Source organism: Ornithorhynchus anatinus, chromosome 13 (genome assembly GCF_004115215.2).
Source record: "Ornithorhynchus anatinus isolate Pmale09 chromosome 13, mOrnAna1.pri.v4, whole genome shotgun sequence".
Classification (NCBI taxonomy): Eukaryota; Metazoa; Chordata; class Mammalia; order Monotremata; family Ornithorhynchidae; genus Ornithorhynchus; species Ornithorhynchus anatinus.
In genome coordinates this window covers 4,920,222-4,934,041 of record NC_041740.1, presented here as the reverse complement: position 1 = coordinate 4,934,041, position 13,820 = coordinate 4,920,222, and the positions used below count along the sequence as shown (strand labels likewise).

Sequence of the window (13,820 nt, the reverse complement as noted above, 5' to 3'; positions counted from 1 at the left end):
ATTTAAAATGAGATTATTTTCCCCTTGAAAAAACAACACAATCTTATAAAATAAAAAATGTCCTGTGAGGGCATATCTCACAAAGGAAGAAAATATCATTGGAACAATTTTGAGCTGTAATGCAGTTATAAAACATGGAAATGAGGCACTAAGTATTTACGCTAAATTTTTCTGTTACATTATTAAGTGACTTTTTCCAAAGATAACTGGAGTGATGATTAATGGCCAAGTATTCCGACAAGAAAAAAATGCCCAGAACAACTAACTGGCTGTGGGAATATTAGGGGGTGAGGAGGAGGTGGTTTGGTGCAGATAAGGTTCCCCGACTGAACTGGTGGGCAACCTTTTCTTAATGGCATTTACTACTGCATTATTAATTATGCACACTGTCCTGGACATGGTTCTTGGAATCTAGGAATTTCTAATGATGATGTTTTTGAAATACGTACTTTATACCAATTTGCTGTCCTAAGTGCAGGAGGTAGATACAATAAGATCAGAAAATCGGTACCTGTCCCTCAAGGGAGAGCAGAGATCTTACCTCCATTTTACAGATGAGTTCAATCAAAGGCCCAGAGAGATTATGTGATTTGCCCAAGGTCACACTGCAGGCCAGTGGCAGAGCTAGGACTAGAACCCAGGTTTCTTGATTTTGAGGACCTTGTGCCTTGTACTAGGCCACCCTGCCATCTCTTCCTTCTCTCTCCCCTCTCCATGCAGGTTTTCAGGGTGTCTCTGCCAGAGGTGGGGGAGAGAGGAGCCTGAGTGGAATGCTGCAAACTCCACTGCTCCCCAAAGAGGGACAACAGGCCAGGACCTTCCAGGTCCCAGCGGGGCCCCAAAAGATGTTACTAGTTGCAACAGTTTTTTACACCACAGTGATCAACCATGGCCCACGAAGAATCCTGAAGCCCGGCCCACTGAATACAATCTATTAGGGAATTGGGGAACAATTCTCTTTTACTGTTTTCCTATAAAAGCAAACATCTTTAAATGATTAAAAGTTTGAAGAATTTTACAGGGGAAAAATAAAAGCAGATCCTGAAGTTGTCATAGCAACATCAGCTCTCCAGCACTCCACATATGTAATATTTTCCAAACACTCTCTAGCCCATTAAAAACACTTTAATATAAGCAACATGAGTGAATCAATATAACTAACTACAAGAACCTGAACATTTGCATTTCCTGACATTTTAACCAAGCCTGGGTACTGTCTAATAAATCTCTGGTTTACTCAGAAGGAGGAGATTTTATTTTTAGGTTTTTATGGGTTGTATTTTGAAGGTTTGTTTGTTCCAGGGGAAAAAGGGCAATAAAACTTATGATATGGTTATATTTAATGTGAATGTTACCGCAGAGGTGTGGGGTTGGAATACTACTGCTCAAACCTTAAAGAATCTCATCCCAGGAAGAGAAGCAAGGGGAAGTTTGGCCAGACTTACCTACCACACGCTTAGATTGGTGCTTGACACAAAATAAGCGCTTCACAAATGCCACAGAAAATAATAATAACAAAAAAGACAGCCTGGTCAGTTGATACTGGTGTGGTTTATATTCTGCATGTTACAGGCGGCTGGAGTGAGCAGGGATTGAGGGGAGTGCTGTGAAGGCAGAGTCAGCCAGGAGAAGCTGGGAGGACAGAGTCTGTAGCCCTTCCTGAGGGATGAGTCTCTCTGCAGTGCTGAAGCTCTCACAGCCCTCTAGACTATATTTCATGGCACAGTTGACAAAGTACGGGCCTGGAAGTCAGAAAGTCATGGGTCCTAATCCTGGCTCCACCGCTTGTCAACTGTGTGACCTTGAGAAAGTCACTTCACTTCTCCGTGACTGTTATCTCGTCTGTAAAATGAGGATTAAGACTGAGCCCCACGTGGGACAACCTAATTACCTTGTATCTACCCCAGCACTAAAAACAGTGCTTAGCATATAGTAAGTGCTTAATAAATACCATTATTATTATTACTTTTGTAAGCTTGTTGTGGGCAGAGAACATGTCTACTAGCTCTGTTGTAGCATACTCTCCCAAATGCTTAATACAGTGCTCTGCACAAAGTGCTCCATAAATACGACTGACTGTTGATCGATTTGCAATAAATACCGTTGATTGACGGGGAGGTGCACGACACTTCTTCCTGCTTGACATTTACGCTTCCAGTCCTGTTTAACTTGCTTGAGCAGCACTAAGGACAGTGGCTGGGGAGTTTTAATGCAGTACTTTCTCCTAATGAAGGTCTCTGTGTAAGCAATTAGGCACGTACGGGGCAAGTCCTGCCAGCACAAGCATTTCCCTGACTGCCTGGCACTTCCACCAAGGGGTGTGTCAATTTCAAGGTGAGTTAGTTTGGCTTTAAATTTCCAGCTAGACAGGGTCCTCTGTCCCCATGAGACTCATAACTTTGCCGTCAGCAGTGGCCTAGTAGAACACGGGCTTGGCAGTCAGGAGGACCTGGGTTCTAATCCCATTCCACCACCTGACTGCTGTGTGACCTTGGGCAAGTTGCTTCACTTTTCTGTGCCTCAGTTACCTCAGCTGTAAAATGGGGATTAAGAAACAGGGACTGTGTCCAACCCGATTACTTGGTATTAACCACAGCTCTTAGTACAACGCCTGGCACGTAGTAAGAGCTTCACAATTATTATTATCATTATTATTAATATTATTATGAGTGGAGACCGGCTAGGAAGGCCCCTGTCTGGGACCACCCACATAGTGAGGAAAGACTTTTGCGCAGTTCCGAATAAAAGCTTTAGAATAGAAAAACACTATTCTGTCTTCTTCTCTAGCCCATCCTGAAGACATGTCCCTCTCTCTCTCTTCCTCACTCTCTCTCTAATAGGATGTATTGTGTCTCATCTTGTCTATATATGAACTACTCAGCGGTGACAATCTATATTAACTGCTTGGTGACATGATCTATATTAATTGAACATAATCTATACTTATTCAGAATAAATGGGCCTTTTGGCAAGATGTTATTGATATGTCAGGAGAGCTTTCATGAAAAGATGGTTTTCTGATGGAAGCAGTTGACCGAATCAGGTTAGCTGGTGCCCACCTGCACTGTCCTTTGCTACCACAGGGGAAACCTCCTCCAATTTTCACCAACAGGAAACCCCAGGCCACTGGGCTTGCTCAGGCTAGAATTAGTATGCAAAAAGTCAGGAATTAAGTGCTTACTACGTCAGGCACTGTACTAAGCACCGGGGTAGATACAAGGTAAGTTCCTGTGAGCACCACAGCGGCCGGGACGTGAAGCCCCCTTTTCATCCAACCCCGACTCCCACCACGACTCATCCGCTTTCCCAGGCTCCTTCCTCAAGTTACCTATTTTTACAGTGTCATCTCTTTGGATGCCCATGCCATTAACTATGCTTCTGCTCTGGATTCGCTGCATCTATTTCTCTAGATTATGGTTAGGTAAAGTTGAAAGACAATATCCTCAGGATATCAGAGATCATTTAAAAATATTAATAGGTTGACTTATTTTCTGTCTTAGCTTCTAAACATTGAACTAAGCATGCCCAGCAGGATTTCTTTTTTTTTAATGGCTCAGGGGATAGGCAGAGGATTTCTTATGCAACATCTCATTTGGTCTCAGGAGCTCTGATTGCTAAACAAAATAATACAAATAGGTTTGTTTGCCACCTCTGAAAAAGCGGAAGCACAATTGTGCTCTGAACATCTTTGAAGCAAACTGCATTGCTGAGAAAACAATGGTGTCTGTTGGTCCCCAAATACTAATGGGAAAATTTTAAGTCGTCATTTACAGACCTGTTTTTTCCTCTGACTCTTAGAACCCTAATTCCCAGCAGATCAGAACAAATGTCAGTGCATCTCCTTTCAAAGAGAATGACAATATTCTTTTAGAACCAAGACCTTCATCTGCCACTGCTTTTTCTAATGACATTTCCTCTCATCTCTCAAGGTAAATCCCCCCGTCTCTGGAATCATTTCCCCTTCTATAGCAATAATCTCACCACAGCTTCTCTTTCTCCCACTTATTCCCTCATGGGTCTTAATAACAAAGGGCCACTAGTAATGCCATACTGGGTTAGACCACTCGTCCATCCTGCTCCAGGCTCTGTCTTTATATCTTGGCTCTTGCTACTCATATTTTTCTTATTTTCTTATAGAGTGGGCACTTCAAAAACAGAATCATTAGCTAATAGCAATGTGCTCCTCATTTTCTCGACTAGCCTACCCCCACACAATAATATCCAAACCATGAGACCAAGCTATAATCACTTCTCAAAGTTGGCAAATAAGAACAAATTGTTTGGCGTAAGTGACTTGGATCAAATACTTTAGCCCAGATGAGCTCTCTGTTTTGTTTTTCCATTTTCAACATTATGTAGTACTGAGTACACTACTGGCATTTAATAATAGATAGGTCCTTGGCCACATCGTGCTCCACACGATACCTGAGTTTCTGTTTTCTTCTATCCCCATTTGCTGAGAGGCAAGGAAGGCTAAAGAGCTGAGTGTGCCTTATTAGTATTTGTATTTTGAACAGGCAAAGAAAACCTCTTAGAGTATTTCCATGGCCTCCAGTGACACCTGACCTTGGGCTCTTCTCCCAGTGTCCTGAGTCTGGGGTCTCCAGAGTGAATGATCTCACTTTTTAAAAGAAGGAAAGGCCTCTTTTGTTGTCAACATCTTCCACCTCACCCCTCTCCTTGCCTCTAACACATTAAGATGGGGAGATACCAGGAAGGGGAAAGGAAATGCATTGCCCAAAGGAGACACTGGTTTTCATTTCTATCAAGCCCAATACTGAATTACTGATTTTGAGTTACAATTTAGTTGAAAAGTTCCATTAGCAGGTATCATTTGGATGCCTAATGTAATGGCCTGACAGTTTTAAGGTTTCTCTTAAACTGGTACTGACGGAGTTGGTTACTGAAGGTACAAACAAGGTTGAGTGTCCAAGACCAGGTTTGTTCTGGAAATGGAGCTCAGAGCTGGTTTGTTTTCTGGGCAAAATGACCCAGGTGAACAGTAATCTGTGGCTGCATTATATACAGCAACCAAATGTGGTAGTAATGTTAGTTGTGGTATTTGTTCAGCATGGACTATGGGCCAAGCACTGTTCTAAGCACTGGAGTGGATTCAATGCCTTCAGACCAGATGCAGTCCTTGGCTCATATGGGGCTTACAGTCCAAGGGGGAGGGAGAATAGGTATTTAATTCCCATTTCACAAATGACAGAACTGATGCCCAGGGAAGTTAGGTCACCCAACAGGTAAGTGGCAGAGCTGGGTTTAGAACTCAATTTCTTTTTTTTTTTTTAATGGTATTTGTTAAGCACCTACTACGTGCCAGGAACTGTTCTAAGCCCTAGGGTAGACCCAAGATAATCAGGCTGCACACAGTCCATGACCTACATGGGGTACACAGTCTTAATCACCATTTTTTCAGATGAGGTAACTGAGGCACACAGAAGTTAGATGACCTGCCCAAGGTCACACAGCAGATAAGTGGCAGAGCTGGGATTAGATCTCAGGTCCTTCTGACTCTCAGGCCCGTGGTCTATCCACTAGGCTATACTGGTTCTCTGATGAGCACAGTCTAAAAAACTGGGGGGAAAAAAAATCTCAAGAATTAAATGGCCACTTTCTACTCAAGTGGCTGTTTAAATCTCAAGTGACAGGAAAAGCTTTAAAACAAAAAACAGTTCAGCATCTTTTCATAATGCCCTTATCAATAGGTCTCTTTCATAACTGGTCAACTATAGACAAGAGATGAGGCCATTGCCAATCAAAAGCCTTTATTTCTCTCCTGAGGTGTACTAATGACTTTGTGACTTAAAGGAACTCATACACCATTGAGAAATATTAGCTTTGGCTGCTGGTTGCTACTGTGAGGTTAAACATGACGCCAAGAGTGAAATATCTATACTCTTTATGAATCTTTCTAGTGTATAAAGTATCATACATTCAGAAAAATAATTTTTCTATTTTATTTTACTGTTATGTATATGCAATTTATCATTCAATTTTATTTATTCTGATTCCAATATCTGTGAATATTTCCATATGGGTCTCCCCCATTAGAACACATGCTCCTACTGGACAAAAAATAATAATGATAATGATAATACATTTCTATTATTATTATTGTATTTGTGAAACACTTACTATATGTCAAGCACTGCTCTAAGCACTGGCCTAGACATAAGTGTTTCTCATACATCTATTGTACCTTTCCAAGCACTGAGAACAGTGCATTGTTCTCCCAAAGTGCTCAATAAATAGCATTACCGCTTAGATTATTTTACTTAAAGAAATTAATGCAGTGGTCTTAAAATCACTTGACATGAGAAAGCTATTTCTTGAAGAAAGCAACAAGTTCTATGTTTACCATTACCAATTGCCAAAGAGGAGAGTGACTGCCATTGGATCTCCTAGGCCAAGGAAGTAGTTCTTAAGGAAAAACCAGGTCTTCTCTCCTGGGAAACCTTTGTTTTGAGCAGAAATAGACTACATGGTAAATACTCACACTTCTCAGACTTTTGAAAACATAGATATTACTCACTGTAGTTCTGTTATTCTAGTTCTTCCACAAGTTACATTCATTTTCCCAATCAATACCAGTCTTGAACAAATAATTCCATTTCACTTGGGGAAGGGAAAACCTTTTTAAAAAACACTTACTAATACATCTCTCTGAAACATATTTGTGGAGAATATACTATATGAAGTAAATAAGTATTTGGGTAATATTAAAATTTAACCAATAAAGTACTGCAGCAATAGACTACTACCAATTTTTTAAAAAAATGCACAATCTTAATAAATAAGCTATTTACCATGTAGCGAGCCAACTAACTTAATGTAAGTCCCTGCGGCTGGTATATTAGTGTTCACTAATCCCCTTTCAATGTTCAACCCATCTTCACTGCAGTGTATATGTGTCTGTGTGTCTGTACACACGTGCACAATCTCGCATTGGGGTGGTGAAGAGGTGGGGAAGCTGAAGAGGAGAGATATAGCTGTAAGTAGTTGAATGCTTGCTGGGGCTCCTATCTCCTCAGTTAGAAAGAGAAAAGTAGCTCCCACCCCTGGCCACTCACCAGACAACTAGGATGGTATTTTTTAAGTGCTTACTATGTGTCAAGCACTGTTCTAAGTGGTGGGGTAGATACAATCTAATCAGGTTGGACACAGTCCCTGTTCCACATGGGGCTCACTGTCTTCATCCCCATTTTACAGGTGAGGTAACTGAAGCAGAGAGATATGAAGTGACTAGCCCAAGGTCACACAGCAGGCACATGGCAGAACCGGAATTAGAACTCAGGTCCTTCTGACTCCCAGACAACCAGGCATGCTCTCTTTCTCCAGGAACCAGCACCACCCCTCTTTCATGACACTAAAGAGACTCTATGCCATCCTGCCCTCACCCAAGCTGGTGGCAAAGAGAACAACCCACAGTCTGAGGCACCCCACCAAACCCTGGGAAGACTGGTGGCTGCTGAAGAAGCTGCTGTGGTTACAGGAGTGTCCTGAACACTGGGTTCGAGGAACCTGAAACTTTGCTCCAGTAGTCACAACACCCCATTGGTTTTATTTTCATTTTGTGTATTTGTCTGTGCTGTGTTTTAATGTTTCCTCATTTCTGAAATGTCTGTCTCCAGCCCCTTTTCCCCACCTATACTCTTGGACTGTGAGCCACCTGAGAGGCAGGAATCGTGGCTAATTTCCACCTGTGTGCTCTCTCCCAGTGCTTGGAATAGTGTTCTGCACACAGTAAGTACTTAATAAATACTATTACTACTACTATACCATCAGGGATGAAGATTTATTAATTAAGGATGAACTAGGGTGTCAGAAATCCTTAAAATAATTGGCTAGTCCACATTATCAGAGATTGCAGTGGCTACCCAGATGATTGCCTGCTGTTCTATGGTATTGCAACATGGTCCCGGAACCATACTGTGGCCACTTCGGTTCTAAATGGGTTTTGTAAATAATAATAATATTATGTGTTAAGTGCTAACTACGTGTCAAACACTGTTCTGAGCTCTGGAGTTGATCCCAGTTAATCAGGTTGGACCCAGTCCCTATCCCACAAAATCACTGCAGGTATCATGCAGTAAGTTCTACCCATACCTTCCTGCTTAGTCGATACACTCCATGCCCCATTAAGACCAGGCCTGGCAGAGATGAGAGACTGCATATGGCACCTGAGCCAGCTACCATCACTAGAATCAATTGCTTTTTGCAGATTCTCTGTCCAGAAGCCTTTGTAACTGGACCAGGCACAGCCATCATTAACACTGGGAGATTCCATGATCAGATTTCTGCCCATCCCAAATAAGCATTTCACATGGCAAGTGTTTTCAACCAATGTGATCCCAACAATTTCTCCCCCAATACTATGCCTGGATAAAATCCCCATGTCAGGAATATCCTTGAACTCAAAAGTTTAGCAACATATTACTTGTCCATGTGATTTCCCACAAAATAGAGAGTGTTTATCTTTACTATCCTGTCTTATCTTTAACAGGATTGACTGCAGAGGACCAGGATCACTGTTTGCGGGTTTTCGTTTTCACTTTATTCATCCTTCACCAAGTGGCAGAAAGCCTGGAGCACCCTGACTTGGCACCAATGAACATTTTGTCTGGAAGCATATCTTTGATGAGGCAGAACAGTCCAGTTTACCTGTCTCTCCCTCCTGTCTCTCCCTCTAGACTGTAAGCTCCTTGTGGGCAGGGAATAACAATAATAATAATAATGGTGGCATTTGTTAAGTGCTTACTGTGTGCAAAGCACTGTTCTAAGCGCTGGGGGGATACAAGGTGATCAGGTTGTCTCACGTGGGGCTCACAGTTTTAATCCCCATTTTACAGATGAGGTAACTGAGGCACAGGGAAGTTAAGTGACTTGCCCAAAGTCACACAGCTGGCAAGCAGTGGAGTCGGAATTAGAACCCATGACCTCTGACTCCCAAGCCTGGGCTCTTTCCACTGAGCCACAGTTTCCCCTAAAAACTGAATTAATTCCCCTCCTGATCAGCAGGGGAAGATATAGCAGACTGAGCCTGCTAAATTGTTGTGTTGTACTCTGCCAAGTGCTTGGTATAGTGCTCTGCACACAGTAAGTACTCAATAAATACAACTGATTAACTGGTTGTCTGAAACAAGAGATTCTGAAGAAATGGCTCATTCAGGCAATCAGCTCAGCAGTTACATACATTCAGATATAATATTCATACATAATAGGATGTTGGTAACTACAGACTGAGAGGGTGAGAGAGAGAAAGAGAAAGGATACATGCGTATAAACTTTGTCTTTCAAGTCCAAAGACAATGGTGTCAGTGTTTGGTGTCAGTAGGGGAGCATCCTTTATATTGATTCTCCAGCTACTGAAAGAAGTTAGTTTTCCTTTAGACTCATTTTTCCTCCCAAAAGATCAATCATATTTGGGCTAGCATGTGAGAAACACAAAAAATGTTTTAACTTCCAGCTTTTAATGTTGGTGCATAAAGAGCCAAATTAATATTTTTCAAGTGCTGGTTAAAAAGAAATTAAAATTTCACAGGGGTTGATGCCCTGGCTATGTCAAGTTTACAATTGTGCATAAATAAGACTTTCAGAGAGCAGGAAACCTATGTATATTTCCCTCCACTTCTCCCATTTCCCTTCCTCTCTCCCCAGTTCCACAGAAAAGAGCTTGTTTTGATGGATGCCCTTTGACTATAATAACAATAATGATCATAATAATAATTATGGTATTTGTTAAGCACTTTTTATGTGGTAGGCACTGTACTAAGCAGTGGGGTGGATACAAGCAAGTCGAGTTCAACAGGGTCCCTAATCCCACTTGGGGGTCACAGTCTCAATCCCCATTTTACTGAGGCACAGAGAAGTGAAGTGACTTGCTCAAGGTCATGCAGAAGACAAGTGGCAGAGCCGGGAATAGAAACCTTGGCCTTCTGACTCCCAGGCCCGTGCTCTATCCACTATGCCATGCTCTTTCTCAAATAGCCTTATGAGTAGGCATCACCTGACATTGAGAACCTGTTTGGGGAGGTCAGAGGAGGAGAGGAAGACTTGCAGTGCCCAGGAGATCTGTGGGATTATGGGTGTGTATGTATAGTGCCAGAGAAAAGGTGGGGAGGGAAATCACTTGTGTTGACTGGAAGCTGCATTGTCCCCAAGTGGAGAGGGTTTCTGAGGCAAACACCACAGAGGCTAAAAAGTGAATATCCTTTACCGCTCCTTTCCTTTCTTTTTTCTTGAGAATCAATGTTAAACACATTTTTAATCACCAATGTGAAGTCGATGGTTAAACAGCCAGGTGAATTTGGTCTCCAAATACAAATCATGGATAATTTGGGCACTTGAACGTTCCTGCTTCCCCTCCAGCAGCATTTTTTGATTGAACCACCTGGATAATGGCCCAAAATCTCTACTTTGCTTGGCCCAAATAGATATCATCTAAGTCCTCTAAGCTAAATTCAGAGAGGGGACTCTTAATGAGATATGCTTTTCCCCCCACTCTCTGTATGCTCTGCATCAAAAATCACCGCCCACCAAATAAAAATATCTTGGCATAAAATTTCCAAATTTGACCCTTTCTACTTCTACTGAAGGAGCAGCCAAATTTACTGGTCCCGAGAACCACGTGAAATAATCTCTAGAGATTCGAGCCAGGAGCCACTACACCCAGGAGCAGTGGGAGGAAGGGGTCAGGGAGGAGACAGCTTGCAGGAGTAGCAATTCCTTTTTCAGTCCCACTCCTGTCCCTATGTGTGACCTTACCTCCCCCACCCCATGCTGCTGTTGACAAAGTTTCTCAGATTCTTGCTTTGTTAAAACTCCCTCTCATAATTGTTAAGATGACAGATAAGAGCCAAACCAGTTTCAAAATGGAGGCCGGGAAGAGCTCTTGTAGTGCGGGAAGGAGGTGAAAATCCAGAGAGAAACCATCCACTGGCTAATGGAGAGCCCCAAAGTGGCTGTTCTTGGGTCATCTCTTGGGATCCAACCCACAAATCATTAAGAGACCCAGTTTGGCACCACTGAGTCCCAAATTTAGTTGGCAAAAAATGCATCAATCTATCAGTCCATTATTGATGATAGCAGACCTTCTTCTGACAATCAAGACTTATTTAGATATTTTCTAAATAATGGATAGTAGAAAAGTCCCCAGGTGGCCCTACAGAGAAGGCACTATATGATTTTTCTATCTTTTTTTTTTGCATCATTTCCTTTGTTACACTGTTGGCACTCTGCATTGCAGAGCCTCAAAAGGTTTCTTTGGAAGCTCCATCGTTAACTGGCAGAGACTTTGTTATCTGAAGGAACAGTACAAAGAAGCCTAAATTTTGACCTCGGACTTTCTGGAGTGAGTTCATTGGGCGCATTCAGAGGCATTTAGGATCGAATGTAGCCTAGAACCCTGAGCCAAACTGGAGAAGACCAAGGGAGCTGTGAGGTTCTCAGCTTTGAACACTTTAATACTGCGTCTGTTCCACTGTGGTGTTCTCTACTGTGAGTACTTTCAGGGTCTCCTTTGAAATTGTTTTCCAGTTTCTCTCTGGAACTCTGTTTTCATATTCGGGACTAATGGTCTGGAGTTATTAGCATAGTATCAGCATAACAATGAGAATAAATAATTTATAGTTGAGACTATAAAGTAATTATACCACAATTCCAGATTTCCCCATCACTAAATAATTAAGGATTTAGTCTGATTATTTTGGAATTTTGCTTTATGTTCACTACTCTACTGATAGACTTGAAAGCTGGAGGTTTGCTTATGCTAAGTCCATTGCAAAATGTGATTTTGGGTGGGTTGGAAGCAATAAGTATGAAATTCATTCAATAGTATTTATTGAGCACTTACTATGTACAGAGCACTGTACTAAGCTCTTGGAATGTACAATTCGGCAACAGATAGAGACAATCCCTGCCCATTGACGGGCTTACAGTCTAATTGGGGGAGACAGACAGACAAAAACAATAGCAATAAATAGAATCAAGGGGATGTACATCTCATTAACAAAATAAATAGGGTAATAAAACATATACAAATGAGCAGATAAGCACAGTGCTGAGGGGAGGGGAAGGGAGAGGGGGAGGAGCAGAGGGAAAGGGGGGAAAAGGGGAGCTTAGCTGAGGGGAGGTGAAGGCGGGGGGGCAGAGAGGGAGCAGAGGGAAAAGGGGAAGCTCAGTCTGGGAAGACCGCCTGGAGGAGGTGAGCTCTCAGTAGGGCTTTGAAGAGGAGAGGAGAAGAGAAGAAATGTCACGGTGTAGTTTGGAATGCGTAGCCCCCCCCCCCCCCCCCACAAAGTAATATCTTCTTTTTGACAGACCACAGAGAACCCATCGAAGTTTCTATTTACATATGTAAATGCTAAATTTCAGCCACCTTTTGGACTGTAAGGGTTGGAATGACTTTCTTTGGAAATACACTAACATGTAGAAATGAAGAAAGCAGCCCCTGAGAGGATTAAGCCTTTTTAGATTGTCTGAAGTTTCTCTTTATTTGTGCAACTTATAAGAGAATTGAATTCATTACCCTGAAAACTGTAAAAAAAAATGTTTGAGATTGACGAGAAGCAAATGAAGACAAATTGAGCGCATACTCTACAGCTATTCAATGGAATACCCTGGATTTTAAGTAGCTGTTACAAGTTTCTATTTTTTTATCTTTCTTCCCAAACTCAAACATATTATTATGTTGGAGACAGGGCACTCTAAAAGCTCCCAGGACTGTATTATGGTAATAGCATTTCTATTCAAGAAGGACATCTTGCTTTTTCGAAGTTTAACTGCTCCCAGAGCTCATTTGAGAGCTCAGGGTTGACAGCAGGAATAATGGCATGTCATTTATGATGTAGTATCTACTTATGTACTATATTATATATACTTATATATATAAAACACACACATACACACACACATCTTGCTTTTGGAAGGAATTGTTTGTTTTGCTCAACTCTGTAGGAGACATAGATTAAAATGCAACTTCATGATTCTGGTAATGGAATTTTCCCATTAACATGAAGCTAAATAAGCGCTCTTGTGTTGCAGAAAATGGTCTTTAAGTCCTGCACTCCTTCGAAGTTATTACCAAGATTTGAATGTTGATTTCAGATAGATTCTCCTAATTCCTCCACATAGGAAACTGCCCTTTTTTTTGTAAAACTGAATTCTGATTCCTGGGTTTGAATGCATTGTACATAATAAATATGGACCAATTAAAATCAGGGTGCCCAATTTTGGACACAAATGTTAAATGTTAGCAATATTTTATGACTCTGGGACCTTAAAATTCACTTTAAAAGTACTTTTCCCCCAGTCTCTGTTAACAGAATTGTTGGGAGCTACCAGTATTCAAGAGACAAGGAAGACACCTCACTTGTTGCATTACATCAGAGATTCTTTCAACCAAGACTAACCAACCATTTCCCAAGGCTTAACAAGGGAGGCACTAAAGGAAAATTTCAAGATTAGTATGCTAGGATTGCTAGGGTAGATTTTATCTGCTCATTACAATGGCTCGCAATAATATCTTGCAGTATACAACCTAAACCTCAATGGATCACAATTAGTGGTACATAGATACTCTTTTATGCATAAAAGGTGCGATATCACACTTGAGAATCTTTTAACTTTTTCCCCTCCTCTGACCAAGATACTATCATATCCATTCGGTAGGAATGCCCATTAACTACTTCTTCACTTTCTCATTTTTGTATTTATTATCCACCAACTCACCTCTAAAATAAATCACTACAATGTAAGATCAAAACCTGCTCTTTGCTACCTCAGTTGCAATAAATTTAATTAACTCTCAGAATGGA

General features: G+C 41.5%; 1 protein-coding gene across 4 annotated transcripts in view; it reads right to left on the bottom strand.

Moving 5' to 3' along the window:
• The window catches only part of DPP6 (dipeptidyl peptidase like 6), a 618,762-nt gene that overhangs the window by 347,232 nt on the left and 257,710 nt on the right, over positions 1-13,820 (bottom strand). The gene's annotated exons all lie outside the window — the stretch shown is intronic.